Source organism: Oncorhynchus kisutch, linkage group LG20 (genome assembly GCF_002021735.2).
Source record: "Oncorhynchus kisutch isolate 150728-3 linkage group LG20, Okis_V2, whole genome shotgun sequence".
NCBI lineage: Eukaryota > Metazoa > Chordata > Actinopteri > Salmoniformes > Salmonidae > Oncorhynchus > Oncorhynchus kisutch.
In genome coordinates, this window is record NC_034193.2 from 33,069,982 (window position 1) to 33,086,349 (window position 16,368).

Consider the following 16,368-nt stretch of genomic DNA (forward strand, 5'->3'; position numbering starts at 1 on the left):
TGTCTACTGTGGCATAGCAAAGTCTGTATGATGTCAAATAGGAATGTATCACATAGACTGCGTGGCCTAATGGATAAGGCGTCTGACTTCGAATCAGAAGATTGAGGGTTCGAGTCCCTTCGTTGTCGTTTAATTTCATTAGCTTAGCTAATTTGAACATGTTTGCAAATTCCCGAAATAAGGCATTGGTCTCATTGCTTTGAAAAGCTTGGACACGGTTGTGCAACTTTTATAATCTAAGACTGAAAGGCCTGAGAAATATTGTGTCTGATTCGGCATCGCAAGATTGAGGGAAAAGGTCTCTTCTTACTTGTTAAATATCACTAGCTTTCCTCATTCGGACAGGTTCACACCTTTGATGTCTACTGTGGCATAGCAAAGTCTGTATGATGTCAAATAGGGATGTATTACATAGACTGCGTGGCCCAATGCATAAGGCGTCTGACTTCGAATCAGAAGATTGAGGGTTCGAGTCCCTTCGTGGTGATTTAATTTCATTAGCTCAGCTAATTTGAACATGTTTGCAAATTCCCGAAATAAGGCATTGGTCTCATTGCTTTGAAAAGCTTGGACACTGTTGTTCAACTTCTATAGTCTAAGACTGAAAGGCCTGAGAAATATTGTGTCTGATTCGGCATCGCAAGATTGAGGGAAAAGGTCTCTTCTTACTTGTTAAATATTACTAGCTTTCCTCATTCGGACAGGTTCACAACTTTGATGTCTACTGTGGCATAGCAAAGTCTGTATGATGTCAAATAGGGATGTATCACATAGACTGCGTGGCCTAATGGATAAGGCGTCTGACTTCGAATCAGAAGATTGAGGGTTCTATTCCCTTCGTGGTCTTTTAATTTCATTAGCTCAGCTAATTTGAACATGTTTGCAAATTCCCGAAATAAGGCATTGGTCTCATTGCTTTGAAAAGCTTGGACATTGTTGTTCAACTTTTATAATCTAAGACTGAAAGGCCTGAGAAATATTGTGTCTGATTCGGCATCGCAAGATTGAGGGAAAAGGTCTCTTCTTACTTGTTAAATATCACGAGCATTCCTCATTCGGACAGGTTCGTCGTTTAATGTCATTAAATCAGCTAATATGGACATGTTTGCAATTTCCCGAAATAAGGCATTGTTCTTGTTGCTTTGAAAAGCTAAGACATTGTTATTCATCTTTAATAATCTGATATTGCAAGGCCTGAGAATTATTGTGTCTGAATCTGCATCGCAAGATTGAAGGAAAGAGAATCTTTGTACATGTTAAAAATCACTAGCTTTCCTCATTCGGACAGGTTCACAACTTTGATGTCTACTGTGGCATAGCAAAGTCTGTATGATGTCAAATAGGGATGTATCACATAGACTGCGTGGCCTAATGGATAAGGCGTCTTACTTCGAATCAGAAGATTGAGGGTTCGAGTCCCTTCGTGGTCGTTTAATTTCATTAGCTTAGCTAATTTGAACATGTTTGCAAATTCCCGAAATAAGGCATTGGTCTCATTGCTTTGAAAAGCTTGGACACTGTTGTGCAACTTTTATAATCTAAGACTGAAAGGCCTGAGAAATATTGTGTCTGATTCGGCATCGCAAGATTGAGGGAAAAGGTCTCTTCTTACTTGTTAAATATCACTAGCTTTCCTCATTCGGACAGGTTCACACCTTTGATGTCTACTGTGGCATAGCAAAGTCTGTATGATGTCAAATAGGCATGTATCACATAGACTGCGTGGCCTAATGGATAAGGCGTCTGACTTCGAATCAGAAGATTGAGGGTTCTATTCCCTTCGTGGTCTTTTAATTTCATTAGCTCAGCTAATTTGAACATGTTTGCAAATTCCCGAAATAAGGCATTGGTCTCATTGCTTTGAAAAGCTTGGACATTGTTGTTCAACTTTTATAATCTAAGACTGAAAGGCCTGAGAAATATTGTGTCTGATTCGGCATCGCAAGATTGAGGGAAAAGGTCTCTTCTTACTTGTTAAATATCACGAGCATTCCTCATTCGGACAGGTTCGTCGTTTAATGTCATTAAATCAGCTAATATGGACATGTTTGCAATTTCCCGAAATAAGGCATTGTTCTTGTTGCTTTGAAAAGCTAAGACATTGTTATTCATCTTTAATAATCTGATATTGCAAGGCCTGAGAATTATTGTGTCTGAATCTGCATCGCAAGATTGAAGGAAAGAGAATCTTTGTACATGTTAAAAATCACTAGCTTTCCTCATTCGGACAGGTTCACAACTTTGATGTCTACTGTGGCATAGCAAAGTCTGTATGATGTCAAATAGGGATGTATCACATAGACTGCGTGGCCTAATGGATAAGGCGTCTTACTTCGAATCAGAAGATTGAGGGTTCGAGTCCCTTCGTGGTCGTTTAATTTCATTAGCTTAGCTAATTTGAACATGTTTGCAAATTCCCGAAATAAGGCATTGGTCTCATTGCTTTGAAAAGCTTGGACACTGTTGTGCAACTTTTATAATCTAAGACTGAAAGGCCTGAGAAATATTGTGTCTGATTCGGCATCGCAAGATTGAGGGAAAAGGTCTCTTCTTACTTGTTAAATATCACTAGCTTTCCTCATTCGGACAGGTTCACACCTTTGATGTCTACTGTGGCATAGCAAAGTCTGTATGATGTCAAATAGGGATGTATTACATAGACTGCGTGGCCTAATGCATAAGGCGTCTGACTTCGAATCAGAAGATTGAGGGTTCGAGTCCCTTCGTGGTCGTTTAATTTCATTAGCTCAGCTAATTTGAACATGTTTGCAAATTCCCGAAATAAGGCATTGGTCTCATTGCTTTGAAAAGCTTGGACATTGTTGTTCAACTTTAATAATCTAAGACTGCAATGCCTGAGAATTATTGTGTCTGAATATGCATCACAAGATTGAAGGAAAGAGTATCTTTGTACTTGTTAAAAATCACTAGCTTTCCTCATTCGGACAGGTTCACAACTTTGATGTCTACTGTGGCATAGCAAAGTCTGTATGATGTCAAATAGGAATGTATCACATAGACTGCGTGGCCTAATGGATAAGGCGTCTGACTTCGAATCAGAAGATTGAGGGTTCGAGTCCCTTCGTGGTCGTTTAATTTCATTATCTCAGCTAATTTGAACATGTTTGCAAATTCCCGAAATAAGGCATTGGTCTCATTCCTTTGAAAAGCTTGGACATTGTTGTTCAACTTTAATAATCTAAGACTGAAAGGCCTGAGAAATATTGTGTCTGATTCGGCATCGCAAGATTGAGGGAAAAGGTCTCTTCTTACTTGTTAAATATCACTAGCTTTCCTCATTCGGACAGGTTCACAACTTTGATGTCTACTGTGGCATAGCAAAGTCTGTATGATGTCAAATAGGGATGTATCACATAGACTGGGTGGCCTAATGGATAAGGCATCTGACTTCGAATCAGAAGATTGAGGGTTCGAGTCCCTTCCTGGTTGTTTAATTTCATTAGCTCAGCTAATTTGAACATGTTTTCAAATTCCCGAAATAAGGCATTGGTCTCATTGCTTTGAAAAGCTTGGACACTGTTGTTCAACTTTTATAATCTAAGACTGAAAGGCCTGAGAAATATTGTGTCTGATTCGGCATCGCAAGATTGAGGGAAAAGGTCTCTTCTTACTTGTTAAATATCACTAGCTTTCCTCATTAGGACAGATTCACACCTTTGATGTCTACTGTGGCATAGCAAAGTCTGTATGATGTCAAATAGGGATGTATCACATAGACTGCGTGGCCTAATGGATAAGGCGTCTGACTTCGAATCAGAAGATTGAGGGTTCTATTCCCTTCGTGGTCTTTTAATTTCATTAGCTCAGCTAATTTGAACATGTTTGCAAATTCCCGAAATAAGGCATTGGTCTCATTGCTTTGAAAAGCTTGGACATTGTTGTTCAACTTTTATAATCTAAGACTGAAAGGCCTGAGAAATATTGTGTCTGATTCGGCATCGCAAGATTGAGGGAAAAGGTCTCTTCTTACTTGTTAAATATCACGAGCATTCCTCATTCGGACAGGTTCGTCGTTTAATGTCATTAAATCAGCTAATATGGACATGTTTGCAATTTCCCGAAATAAGGCATTGTTCTTGTTGCTTTGAAAAGCTAAGACATTGTTATTCATCTTTAATAATCTGATATTGCAAGGCCTGAGAATTATTGTGTCTGAATCTGCATCGCAAGATTGAAGGAAAGAGAATCTTTGTACATGTTAAAAATCACTAGCTTTCCTCATTCGGACAGGTTCACAACTTTGATGTCTACTGTGGCATAGCAAAGTCTGTATGATGTCAAATAGGGATGTATCACATAGACTGCGTGGCCTAATGGATAAGGCGTCTTACTTCGAATCAGAAGATTGAGGGTTCGAGTCCCTTCGTGGTCGTTTAATTTCATTAGCTTAGCTAATTTGAACATGTTTGCAAATTCCCGAAATAAGGCATTGGTCTCATTGCTTTGAAAAGCTTGGACATTGTTGTACAACTTTAATAATCTAAGACTGCAAGGCCTGAGAATTATTGTGTCTGAATATGCATCACAAGATTGAAGGAAAGAGTATCTTTGTACTTGTTAAAAATCACTAGCTTTCCTCATTCGGACAGGTTCACAACTTTGATGTCTACTGTGGCATAGCAAAGTCTGTATGATGTCAAATAGGAATGTATCACATAGACTGCGTGGCCTAATGGATAAGGCGTCTGACTTCGAATCAGAAGATTGAGGGTTCGAGTCCCTTCGTGGTCGTTTAATTTGATTAGCTCAGCTAATTTGAACATGTTTTCAAATTCCCGAAATAAGGCATTGGTCTCATTGCTTTGAAAAGCTTGGACACTGTTGTTCAATTTTTATAATCTAAGACTGAAAGGCCTGAGAAATATTGTGTCTGATTCGGCATCGCAAGATTGAGGGAAAAGGTCTCTTCTTACTTGTTAAATATCACTAGCTTTCCTCATTCGGACAGGTTCACAACTTTGATGTCTACTGTGGCATAGCAAAGTCTGTATGATGTCAAATAGGGATGTATCACATAGACTGCGTGGCCTAATGGATAAGGCGTCTGACTTCGAATCAGAAGATTGAGGGTTCGAGTCCCTTCGTGGTCATTTAATTTCATTAGCTCAGCTAATTTGAACATGTTTGCAAATTCCCGAAATAAGGCATTGGTCTCATTGCTTTGAAAAGCTTGGACATTGTTGTACAACTTTAATAATCTAAGACTGCAAGGCCTGAGAATTATTGTGTCTGAATATGCATCACAAGATTGAAAGAAAGAGTATCTTTGTACTTGTTAAAAATCACTAGCTTTCCTCATTCGGACAGGTTCACAACTTTGATGTCTACTGTGGCATAGCAAAGTCTGTATGATGTCAAATAGGGTCATTTAATTTCATTAGCTCAGCTAATTCGTACATGTTTGCAATTTCCCTAAATAAGGCATTGGTCTTGTTGCTTTGAAAAGCTTGGACATTGTTGTTCAACTTTAATAATCTAAGACTGCAAGGCCTGAGTATTATTGTGTCTGAATATGCATCACAAGATTGAAGGAAAGAGTATCTTTGTACTTGTTAAAAATCACTAGCTTTCCTCATTCGGACAGGTTCACAACTTTGATGTCTACTGTGGCATAGCAAAGTCTGTATGATGTCAAATAGGGATGTATCACATAGACTGCGTGGCCTAATGGATAAGGCGTCTTACTTCGAATCAGAAGATTGAGGGTTCGAGTCCCTTCGTGGTCGTTTAATTTCATTAGCTTAGCTAATTTGAACATGTTTGCAAATTCCCGAAATAAGGCATTGGTCTCATTGCTTTGAAAAGCTTGGACACTGTTGTGCAACTTTTATAATCTAAGACTGAAAGGCCTGAGAAATATTGTGTCTGATTCGGCATCGCAAGATTGAGGGAAAAGGTCTCTTCTTACTTGTTAAATATCACTAGCTTTCCTCATTCGGACAGGTTCACACCTTTGATGTCTACTGTGGCATAGCAAAGTCTGTATGATGTCAAATAGGGATGTATTACATAGACTGCGTGGCCTAATGCATAAGGCGTCTGACTTCGAATCAGAAGATTGAGGGTTCGAGTCCCTTCGTGGTCGTTTAATTTCATTAGCTCAGCTAATTTGAACATGTTTGCAAATTCCCGAAATAAGGCATTGGTCTCATTGCTTTGAAAAGCTTGGACATTGTTGTTCAACTTTAATAATCTAAGACTGCAATGCCTGAGAATTATTGTGTCTGAATATGCATCACAAGATTGAAGGAAAGAGTATCTTTGTACTTGTTAAAAATCACTAGCTTTCCTCATTCGGACAGGTTCACAACTTTGATGTCTACTGTGGCATAGCAAAGTCTGTATGATGTCAAATAGGAATGTATCACATAGACTGCGTGGCCTAATGGATAAGGCGTCTGACTTCGAATCAGAAGATTGAGGGTTCGAGTCCCTTCGTGGTCGTTTAATTTCATTATCTCAGCTAATTTGAACATGTTTGCAAATTCCCGAAATAAGGCATTGGTCTCATTCCTTTGAAAAGCTTGGACATTGTTGTTCAACTTTAATAATCTAAGACTGAAAGGCCTGAGAAATATTGTGTCTGATTCGGCATCGCAAGATTGAGGGAAAAGGTCTCTTCTTACTTGTTAAATATCACTAGCTTTCCTCATTCGGACAGGTTCACAACTTTGATGTCTACTGTGGCATAGCAAAGTCTGTATGATGTCAAATAGGGATGTATCACATAGACTGGGTGGCCTAATGGATAAGGCATCTGACTTCGAATCAGAAGATTGAGGGTTCGAGTCCCTTCCTGGTTGTTTAATTTCATTAGCTCAGCTAATTTGAACATGTTTTCAAATTCCCGAAATAAGGCATTGGTCTCATTGCTTTGAAAAGCTTGGACACTGTTGTTCAACTTTTATAATCTAAGACTGAAAGGCCTGAGAAATATTGTGTCTGATTCGGCATCGCAAGATTGAGGGAAAAGGTCTCTTCTTACTTGTTAAATATCACTAGCTTTCCTCATTAGGACAGATTCACACCTTTGATGTCTACTGTGGCATAGCAAAGTCTGTATGATGTCAAATAGGGATGTATCACATAGACTGCGTGGCCTAATGGATAAGGCGTCTGACTTCGAATCAGAAGATTGAGGGTTCTATTCCCTTCGTGGTCTTTTAATTTCATTAGCTCAGCTAATTTGAACATGTTTGCAAATTCCCGAAATAAGGCATTGGTCTCATTGCTTTGAAAAGCTTGGACATTGTTGTTCAACTTTTATAATCTAAGACTGAAAGGCCTGAGAAATATTGTGTCTGATTCGGCATCGCAAGATTGAGGGAAAAGGTCTCTTCTTACTTGTTAAATATCACGAGCATTCCTCATTCGGACAGGTTCGTCGTTTAATGTCATTAAATCAGCTAATATGGACATGTTTGCAATTTCCCGAAATAAGGCATTGTTCTTGTTGCTTTGAAAAGCTAAGACATTGTTATTCATCTTTAATAATCTGATATTGCAAGGCCTGAGAATTATTGTGTCTGAATCTGCATCGCAAGATTGAAGGAAAGAGAATCTTTGTACATGTTAAAAATCACTAGCTTTCCTCATTCGGACAGGTTCACAACTTTGATGTCTACTGTGGCATAGCAAAGTCTGTATGATGTCAAATAGGGATGTATCACATAGACTGCGTGGCCTAATGGATAAGGCGTCTTACTTCGAATCAGAAGATTGAGGGTTCGAGTCCCTTCGTGGTCGTTTAATTTCATTAGCTTAGCTAATTTGAACATGTTTGCAAATTCCCGAAATAAGGCATTGGTCTCATTGCTTTGAAAAGCTTGGACATTGTTGTACAACTTTAATAATCTAAGACTGCAAGGCCTGAGAATTATTGTGTCTGAATATGCATCACAAGATTGAAGGAAAGAGTATCTTTGTACTTGTTAAAAATCACTAGCTTTCCTCATTCGGACAGGTTCACAACTTTGATGTCTACTGTGGCATAGCAAAGTCTGTATGATGTCAAATAGGAATGTATCACATAGACTGCGTGGCCTAATGGATAAGGCGTCTGACTTCGAATCAGAAGATTGAGGGTTCGAGTCCCTTCGTGGTCGTTTAATTTGATTAGCTCAGCTAATTTGAACATGTTTTCAAATTCCCGAAATAAGGCATTGGTCTCATTGCTTTGAAAAGCTTGGACACTGTTGTTCAATTTTTATAATCTAAGACTGAAAGGCCTGAGAAATATTGTGTCTGATTCGGCATCGCAAGATTGAGGGAAAAGGTCTCTTCTTACTTGTTAAATATCACTAGCTTTCCTCATTCGGACAGGTTCACAACTTTGATGTCTACTGTGGCATAGCAAAGTCTGTATGATGTCAAATAGGGATGTATCACATAGACTGCGTGGCCTAATGGATAAGGCGTCTGACTTCGAATCAGAAGATTGAGGGTTCGAGTCCCTTCGTGGTCATTTAATTTCATTAGCTCAGCTAATTTGAACATGTTTGCAAATTCCCGAAATAAGGCATTGGTCTCATTGCTTTGAAAAGCTTGGACATTGTTGTACAACTTTAATAATCTAAGACTGCAAGGCCTGAGAATTATTGTGTCTGAATATGCATCACAAGATTGAAAGAAAGAGTATCTTTGTACTTGTTAAAAATCACTAGCTTTCCTCATTCGGACAGGTTCACAACTTTGATGTCTACTGTGGCATAGCAAAGTCTGTATGATGTCAAATAGGGTCATTTAATTTCATTAGCTCAGCTAATTCGTACATGTTTGCAATTTCCCTAAATAAGGCATTGGTCTTGTTGCTTTGAAAAGCTTGGACATTGTTGTTCAACTTTAATAATCTAAGACTGCAAGGCCTGAGAATTATTGTGTCTGAATATGCATCACAAGATTGAAGGAAAGAGTATCTTTGTACTTGTTAAAAATCACTAGCTTTCCTCATTCGGACAGGTTCACAACTTTGATGTCTACTGTGGCATAGCAAAGTCTGTATGATGTCAAATAGGGATGTATCACATAGACTGCGTGGCCTAATGGATAAGGCGTCTGACTTCGAATTAGAAGATTGAGGGTTCGAGTCCCTTCGTGGTCGTTTAATTTCATTAGCTCAGCTAATTTGAACATGTTTTCAAATTCCCGAAATAAGGCATTGGTCTCATTGCTTTGAAAAGCTTGGACACTGTTGTTCAATTTTTATAATCTAAGACTGAAAGGCCTGAGAAATATTGTGTCTGATTCGGCATCGCAAGATTGAGGGAAAAGGTCTCTTCTTACTTGTTAAATATCACTAGCTTTCCTCATTCGGACAGGTTCACAACTTTGATGTCTACTGTGGCATAGCAAAGTCTGTATGATGTCAAATAGGGATGTATCACATAGACTGCGTGGCCTAATGGATAAGGCGTCTGACTTCGAATTAGAAGATTGAGGGTTCGAGTCCCTTCGTGGTCATTTAATTTCATTAGCTCAGCTAATTTGAACATGTTTGCAAATTCCCGAAATAAGGCATTGGTCTCATTGCTTTGAAAAGCTTGGACATTGTTGTTCAACTTTTATAATCTAAGACTGAAAGGCCTGAGAAATATTGTGTCTGATTCGGCATCGCAAGATTGAGGGAAAAGGTCTCTTCTTACTTGTTAAATATCACTAGCTTTCCTCATTCGGACAGGTTCACAACTTTGATGTCTACTGTGGCATAGCAAAGTCTGTATGATGTCAAATAGGGATGTATCACATAGACTGCGTGGCCTAATGGATAAGGCGTCTGACTTCGAATTAGAAGATTTAGGGTTCGAGTCCATTCGTGGTCATTTAATTTCATTAGCTCAGCTAATTTGAACATGTTTGCAAATTCCCGAAATAAGGCATTGGTCTCATTGCTTTGAAAAGCTTGGACATTGTTGTACAACTTTAATAATCTAAGACTGCAAGGCCTGAGAATTATTGTGTCTGAATATGCATCACAAGATTGAAGGAAAGAGTATCTTTGTACTTGTTAAAAATCACTAGCTTTCCTCATTCGGACAGGTTCACAACTTTGATGTCTACTGTGGCATAGCAAAGTCTGTATGATGTCAAATAGGAATGTATCACATAGACTGCGTGGCCTAATGGATAAGGCGTCTGACTTCGAATCAGAAGATTGAGGGTTCGAGTCCCTTCGTGGTCGTTTAATTTCATTAGCTCAGCTAATTTGAACATGTTTTCAAATTCCCGAAATAAGGCATTGGTCTCATTGCTTTGAAAAGCTTGGACACTGTTGTTGAACTTTTATAATCTAAGACTGAAAGGCCTGAGAAATATTGTGTCTGATTCGGCATCGCAAGATTGAGGGAAAAGGTCTCTTCTTACTTGTTAAATATCACTAGCTTTCCTCATTCGGACAGGTTCACAACTTTGATGTCTACTGTGGCATAGCAAAGTCTGTATGATGTCAAATAGGGATGTATCACATAGACTGCGTGGCCTAATGGATAAGGCGTCTGACTTCGAATTAGAAGATTGAGGGTTCGAGTCCATTCGTGGTCATTTAATTTCATTAGCTCAGCTAATTTGAACATGTTTGCAAATTCCCGAAATAAGGCATTGGTCTCATTGCTTTGAAAAGCTTGGACATTGTTGTACAACTTTAATAATCTAAGACTGCAAGGCCTGAGAATTATTGTGTCTGAATATGCATCACAAGATTGAAGGAAAGAGTATCTTTGTACTTGTTAAAAATCACTAGCTTTCCTCATTCGGACAGGTTCACAACTTTGATGTCTACTGTGGCATAGCAAAGTCTGTATGATGTCAAATAGGAATGTATCACATAGACTGCGTGGCCTAATGGATAAGGCGTCTGACTTCGAATCAGAAGATTGAGGGTTCGAGTCCCTTCGTGGTCGTTTAATTTCATTAGCTCATCTAATTTGAACATGTTTTCAAATTCCCGAAATAAGGCATTGGTCTCATTGCTTTGAAAAGCTTGGACACTGTTGTTGAACTTTTATAATCTAAGACTGAAAGGCCTGAGAAATATTGTGTCTGATTCGGCATCGCAAGATTGAGGGAAAAGGTCTCTTCTTACTTGTTAAATATCACTAGCTTTCCTCATTCGGACAGGTTCACAACTTTGATGTCTACTGTGGCATAGCAAAGTCTGTATCATGTCAAATAGGGATGTATCACATAGACTGCGTGGCCTAATGGATAAGGCATCTGACTTCAAATCAGAAGATTGAGGGTTCGAGTCCTTTCCTGGTCGTTTAATTTCATTAGCTCAGCTAATTTGAACATGTTTTCAAATTCCCGAAATAAGGCATTGGTCTCATTGCTTTGAAAAGCTTGGACACTGTTGTTCAACTTTTATAATCTAAGACTGAAAGGCCTGAGAAATATTGTGTCTGTTTCGGCATCGCAAGATTGAGGGAAAAGGTCTCTTCTTACTTGTTAAATATCACTAGCTTTCCTCATTCGGACAGGTTCACAACTTTGATGTCTACTGTGGCATAGCAAAGTCTGTATGATGTCAAATAGGGATGTATCACATAGACTGCGTGGCCTAATGGATAAGGCGTCTGACTTCGAATCAGAAGATTGACGGTTCGAGTCCCTTCGTGGTCATTTAATTTCATTAGCTCAGCTAATTTGAACATGTTTGCAAATTCCCGAAATAAGGCATTGGTCTCATTGCTTTGAAAAGCTTGGACATTGTTGTACAACTTTAATAATCTAAGACTGCAAGGCCTGAGAATTATTGTTTCTGAATATGCATCACAAGATTGAAGGAAAGAGTATCTTTGTACTTGTTAAAAATCACTAGCTTTCCTCATTCGGACAGGTTCACAACTTTGATGTCTACTGTGGCATAGCAAAGTCTGTATGATGTCAAATAGGAATGTATCACATAGACTGCGTGGCCTAATGGCTAAGGCGTCTGACTTCGAATCAGAAGATTGAGGGTTCGGGTCCCTTCGTGGTCGTTTAATTTCATTAGCTCAGCTAATTTGAACATGTTTTCAAATTCCCGAAATAAGGCATTGGTCTCATTGCTTTGAAAAGCTTGGACATTGTTGTACAACTTTAATAATCTAAGACTGCAAGGCCTGAGAATTATTGTTTCTGAATATGCATCACAAGATTGAAGGAAAGAGTATCTTTGTACTTGTTAAAAATCACTAGCTTTCCTCATTCGGACAGGTTCACAACTTTGATGTCTACTGTGGCATAGCAAAGTCTGTATGATGTCAAATAGGAATGTATCACATAGACTGCGTGACCTAATGGCTAAGGCGTCTGACTTCGAATCAGAAGATTGAGGGTTCGAGTCCCTTCGTGGTCGTTTAATTTCATTAGCTCAGCTAATTTGAACATGTTTTCAAATTCCCGAAATAAGGCATTGGTCTCATTGCTTTGAAAAGCTTGGACACTGTTGTTCAACTTTTATAATCTAAGACTGCAAGGCCTGAGAATTATTGTGTCTCAATATGCATCACAAGATTGAAGGAAAGAGTATCTTTGTACTTGTTAAAAATCACTAGCTTTCCTCATTCGGACAGGTTCACAACTTTGATGTCTACTGTGGCATAGCAAAGTCTGTATGATGTCAAATAGGAATGTATCACATAGACTGCGTGGCCTAATGGATAAGGCGTCTGACTTCGAATCAGAAGATTGAGGGTTCGAGTCCCTTCGTGGTCGTTTAATTTCATTAGCTCAGCTAATTTGAACATGTTTTCAAATTCCCGAAATAAGGCATTGGTCTCATTGCTTTGAAAAGCTTGGACACTGTTGTTGAACTTTTATAATCTAAGACTGAAAGGCCTGAGAAATATTGTGTCTGATTCGGCATCGCAAGATTGAGGGAAAAGGTCTCTTCTTACTTGTTAAATATCACTAGCTTTCCTCATTCGGACAGGTTCACAACTTTGATGTCTACTGTGGCATAGCAAAGTCTGTATGATGTCAAACAGGGATGTATCACATAGACTGCGTGGCCTAATGGATAAGGCGTCTGACTTCGAATCAGAAGATTGAGGGTTCGAGTCCCTTCGTGGTCGTTTAATTTCATTAGCTCCGCTAATTTGAACATGTTTGCAAATTCCCGAAATAAGGCATTGGTCTCATTGCTTTGAAAAGCTTGGACACTGTTGTTCAACTTTAATAATCTAAGACTGAAAGGCCTGAGAAATATTGTGTCTGATTCGGCATCGCAAGATTGAGGGAAAAGGTCTCTTCTTACTTGTTAAATATCACTAGCTTTCCTCATTCGGACAGGTTCACAACTTTGATGTCTACTGTGGCATAGCAAAGTCTGTATGATGTCAAATAGGAATGTATCACATAGACTGCGTGGCCTAATGGATAAGGCGTCTGACTTCGAATCAGAAGATTGAGGGTTCGAGTCCCATCGTGGTCGTTTAATTTCATTAGCTCATCTAATTTGAACATGTTTTCAAATTCCCGAAATAAGGCATTGGTCTCATTGCTTTGAAAAGCTTGGACACTGTTGTTGAACTTTTATAATCTAAGACTGAAAGGCCTGAGAAATATTGTGTCTGATTCGGCATCGCAAGATTGAGGGAAAAGGTCTCTTCTTACTTGTTAAATATCACTAGCTTTCCTCATTCGGACAGGTTCACAACTTTGATGTCTACTGTGGCATAGCAAAGTCTGTATGATGTCAAACAGGGATGTATCACATAGACTGCGTGGCCTAATGGATAAGGCGTCTGACTTCGAATCAGAAGATTGAGGGTTCGAGTCCCTTCGTGGTCGTTTAATTTCATTAGCTCCGCTAATTTGAACATGTTTGCAAATTCCCGAAATAAGGCATTGGTCTCATTTCTTTGAAAAGCTTGGACACTGTTGTTCAACTTTAATAATCTAAGACTGAAAGGCCTGAGAAATATTGTGTCTTATTCGGCATCGCAAGATTGAGGGAAAAGGTCTCTTCTTACTTGTTAAATATCACTAGCTTTCCTCATTCGGACAGGTTCACAACTTTGATGTCTACTGTGGCATAGCAAAGTCTGTATCATGTCAAATAGGGATGTATCACATAGACTGCGTGGCCTAATGGATAAGGCATCTGACTTCAAATCAGAAGATTGAGGGTTCGAGTCCTTTCCTGGTCGTTTAATTTCATTAGCTCAGCTAATTTGAACATGTTTTCAAATTCCCGAAATAAGGCATTGGTCTCATTGCTTTGAAAAGCTTGGACACTGTTGTTCAACTTTTATAATCTAAGACTGAAAGGCCTGAGAAATATTGTGTCTGTTTCGGCATCGCAAGATTGAGGGAAAAGGTCTCTTCTTACTTGTTAAATATCACTAGCTTTCCTCATTCGGACAGGTTCACAACTTTGATGTCTACTGTGGCATAGCAAAGTCTGTATGATGTCAAATAGGGATGTATCACATAGACTGCGTGGCCTAATGGATAAGGCGTCTGACTTCGAATCAGAAGATTGACGGTTCGAGTCCCTTCGTGGTCATTTAATTTCATTAGCTCAGCTAATTTGAACATGTTTGCAAATTCCCGAAATAAGGCATTGGTCTCATTGCTTTGAAAAGCTTGGACATTGTTGTACAACTTTAATAATCTAAGACTGCAAGGCCTGAGAATTATTGTTTCTGAATATGCATCACAAGATTGAAGGAAAGAGTATCTTTGTACTTGTTAAAAATCACTAGCTTTCCTCATTCGGACAGGTTCACAACTTTGATGTCTACTGTGGCATAGCAAAGTCTGTATGATGTCAAATAGGAATGTATCACATAGACTGCGTGGCCTAATGGCTAAGGCGTCTGACTTCGAATCAGAAGATTGAGGGTTCGAGTCCCTTCGTGGTCGTTTAATTTCATTAGCTCAGCTAATTTGAACATGTTTTCAAATTCCCGAAATAAGGCATTGGTCTCATTGCTTTGAAAAGCTTGGACATTGTTGTACAACTTTAATAATCTAAGACTGCAAGGCCTGAGAATTATTGTTTCTGAATATGCATCACAAGATTGAAGGAAAGAGTATCTTTGTACTTGTTAAAAATCACTAGCTTTCCTCATTCGGACAGGTTCACAACTTTGATGTCTACTGTGGCATAGCAAAGTCTGTATGATGTCAAATAGGAATGTATCACATAGACTGCGTGACCTAATGGCTAAGGCGTCTGACTTCGAATCAGAAGATTGAGGGTTCGAGTCCCTTCGTGGTCGTTTAATTTCATTAGCTCAGCTAATTTGAACATGTTTTCAAATTCCCGAAATAAGGCATTGGTCTCATTGCTTTGAAAAGCTTGGACATTGTTGTACAACTTTAATAATCTAAGACTGCAAGGCCTGAGAATTATTGTGTCTCAATATGCATCACAAGATTGAAGGAAAGAGTATCTTTGTACTTGTTAAAAATCACTAGCTTTCCTCATTCGGACAGGTTCACAACTTTGATGTCTACTGTGGCATAGCAAAGTCTGTATGATGTCAAATAGGAATGTATCACATAGACTGCGTGGCCTAATGGATAAGGCGTCTGACTTCGAATCAGAAGATTGAGGGTTCGAGTCCCTTCGTGGTCGTTTAATTTCATTAGCTCAGCTAATTTGAACATGTTTTCAAATTCCCGAAATAAGGCATTGGTCTCATTGCTTTGAAAAGCTTGGACACTGTTGTTGAACTTTTATAATCTAAGACTGAAAGGCCTGAGAAATATTGTGTCTGATTCGGCATCGCAAGATTGAGGGAAAAGGTCTCTTCTTACTTGTTAAATATCACTAGCTTTCCTCATTCGGACAGGTTCACAACTTTGATGTCTACTGTGGCATAGCAAAGTCTGTATGATGTCAAACAGGGATGTATCACATAGACTGCGTGGCCTAATGGATAAGGCGTCTGACTTCGAATCAGAAGATTGATGGTTCGAGTCCCTTCGTGGTCGTTTAATTTCATTAGCTCCGCTAATTTGAACATGTTTGCAAATTCCCGAAATAAGGCATTGGTCTCATTGCTTTGAAAAGCTTGGACACTGTTGTTCAACTTTAATAATCTAAGACTGAAAGGCCTGAGAAATATTGTGTCTGATTCGGCATCGCAAGATTGAGGGAAAAGGTCTCTTCTTACTTGTTAAATATCACTAGCTTTCCTCATTCGGACAGGTTCACAACTTTGATGTCTACTGTGGCATAGCAAAGTCTGTATGATGTCAAATAGGGATGTATCACATAGACTGCGTGGCCTAATGGATAAGGCGTCTGACTTCGAATCAGAAGATTGAGGGTTCGAGTCCCTTCGTGGTCGTTTAATTTCATTAGCTCAGCTAATTTGAACATGTTTTCAAATTCCCGAAATAAGGCATTGGTCTCAT

At 39.0% G+C, this 16,368-nt stretch overlaps 16 non-coding genes across 16 annotated transcripts; all 16 read left to right on the forward strand.

Annotated features, from left to right (window-relative positions):
• The first annotated feature begins 3,018 nt into the window (after positions 1–3,018).
• Positions 3,019–3,091, forward strand: trnar-ucg (transfer RNA arginine (anticodon UCG)). Its single transcript has one exon. It is a non-coding gene; the product is annotated as a tRNA-Arg (tRNA).
• Positions 3,092–4,679: 1,588 nt separating this feature from the next.
• trnar-ucg (transfer RNA arginine (anticodon UCG)) lies at positions 4,680–4,752 on the forward strand. The gene has a single exon. It is a non-coding gene; the product is annotated as a tRNA-Arg (tRNA).
• Positions 4,753–5,038: 286 nt separating this feature from the next.
• Positions 5,039–5,111, forward strand: trnar-ucg (transfer RNA arginine (anticodon UCG)). Its single transcript has one exon. It is a non-coding gene; the product is annotated as a tRNA-Arg (tRNA).
• Positions 5,112–6,392: 1,281 nt separating this feature from the next.
• On the forward strand, positions 6,393–6,465 carry trnar-ucg (transfer RNA arginine (anticodon UCG)). The gene has a single exon. It is a non-coding gene; the product is annotated as a tRNA-Arg (tRNA).
• A 1,588-nt stretch (positions 6,466–8,053) lies between these two features.
• On the forward strand, positions 8,054–8,126 carry trnar-ucg (transfer RNA arginine (anticodon UCG)). Its single transcript has one exon. It is a non-coding gene; the product is annotated as a tRNA-Arg (tRNA).
• Positions 8,127–8,412: 286 nt separating this feature from the next.
• On the forward strand, positions 8,413–8,485 carry trnar-ucg (transfer RNA arginine (anticodon UCG)). The gene has a single exon. It is a non-coding gene; the product is annotated as a tRNA-Arg (tRNA).
• A 1,640-nt stretch (positions 8,486–10,125) lies between these two features.
• trnar-ucg (transfer RNA arginine (anticodon UCG)) lies at positions 10,126–10,198 on the forward strand. Its single transcript has one exon. It is a non-coding gene; the product is annotated as a tRNA-Arg (tRNA).
• A 645-nt stretch (positions 10,199–10,843) lies between these two features.
• Positions 10,844–10,916, forward strand: trnar-ucg (transfer RNA arginine (anticodon UCG)). The gene has a single exon. It is a non-coding gene; the product is annotated as a tRNA-Arg (tRNA).
• Positions 10,917–11,202: 286 nt separating this feature from the next.
• trnastop-uca (transfer RNA opal suppressor (anticodon UCA)) lies at positions 11,203–11,275 on the forward strand. Its single transcript has one exon. It is a non-coding gene; the product is annotated as a tRNA-Sec (tRNA).
• Positions 11,276–12,638: 1,363 nt separating this feature from the next.
• On the forward strand, positions 12,639–12,711 carry trnar-ucg (transfer RNA arginine (anticodon UCG)). Its single transcript has one exon. It is a non-coding gene; the product is annotated as a tRNA-Arg (tRNA).
• Positions 12,712–12,997: 286 nt separating this feature from the next.
• trnar-ucg (transfer RNA arginine (anticodon UCG)) lies at positions 12,998–13,070 on the forward strand. The gene has a single exon. It is a non-coding gene; the product is annotated as a tRNA-Arg (tRNA).
• A 645-nt stretch (positions 13,071–13,715) lies between these two features.
• On the forward strand, positions 13,716–13,788 carry trnar-ucg (transfer RNA arginine (anticodon UCG)). The gene has a single exon. It is a non-coding gene; the product is annotated as a tRNA-Arg (tRNA).
• Positions 13,789–14,074: 286 nt separating this feature from the next.
• trnastop-uca (transfer RNA opal suppressor (anticodon UCA)) lies at positions 14,075–14,147 on the forward strand. The gene has a single exon. It is a non-coding gene; the product is annotated as a tRNA-Sec (tRNA).
• A 645-nt stretch (positions 14,148–14,792) lies between these two features.
• trnar-ucg (transfer RNA arginine (anticodon UCG)) lies at positions 14,793–14,865 on the forward strand. Its single transcript has one exon. It is a non-coding gene; the product is annotated as a tRNA-Arg (tRNA).
• A 645-nt stretch (positions 14,866–15,510) lies between these two features.
• trnar-ucg (transfer RNA arginine (anticodon UCG)) lies at positions 15,511–15,583 on the forward strand. Its single transcript has one exon. It is a non-coding gene; the product is annotated as a tRNA-Arg (tRNA).
• Positions 15,584–16,228: 645 nt separating this feature from the next.
• On the forward strand, positions 16,229–16,301 carry trnar-ucg (transfer RNA arginine (anticodon UCG)). Its single transcript has one exon. It is a non-coding gene; the product is annotated as a tRNA-Arg (tRNA).
• Positions 16,302–16,368: the final 67 nt, after the last annotated feature.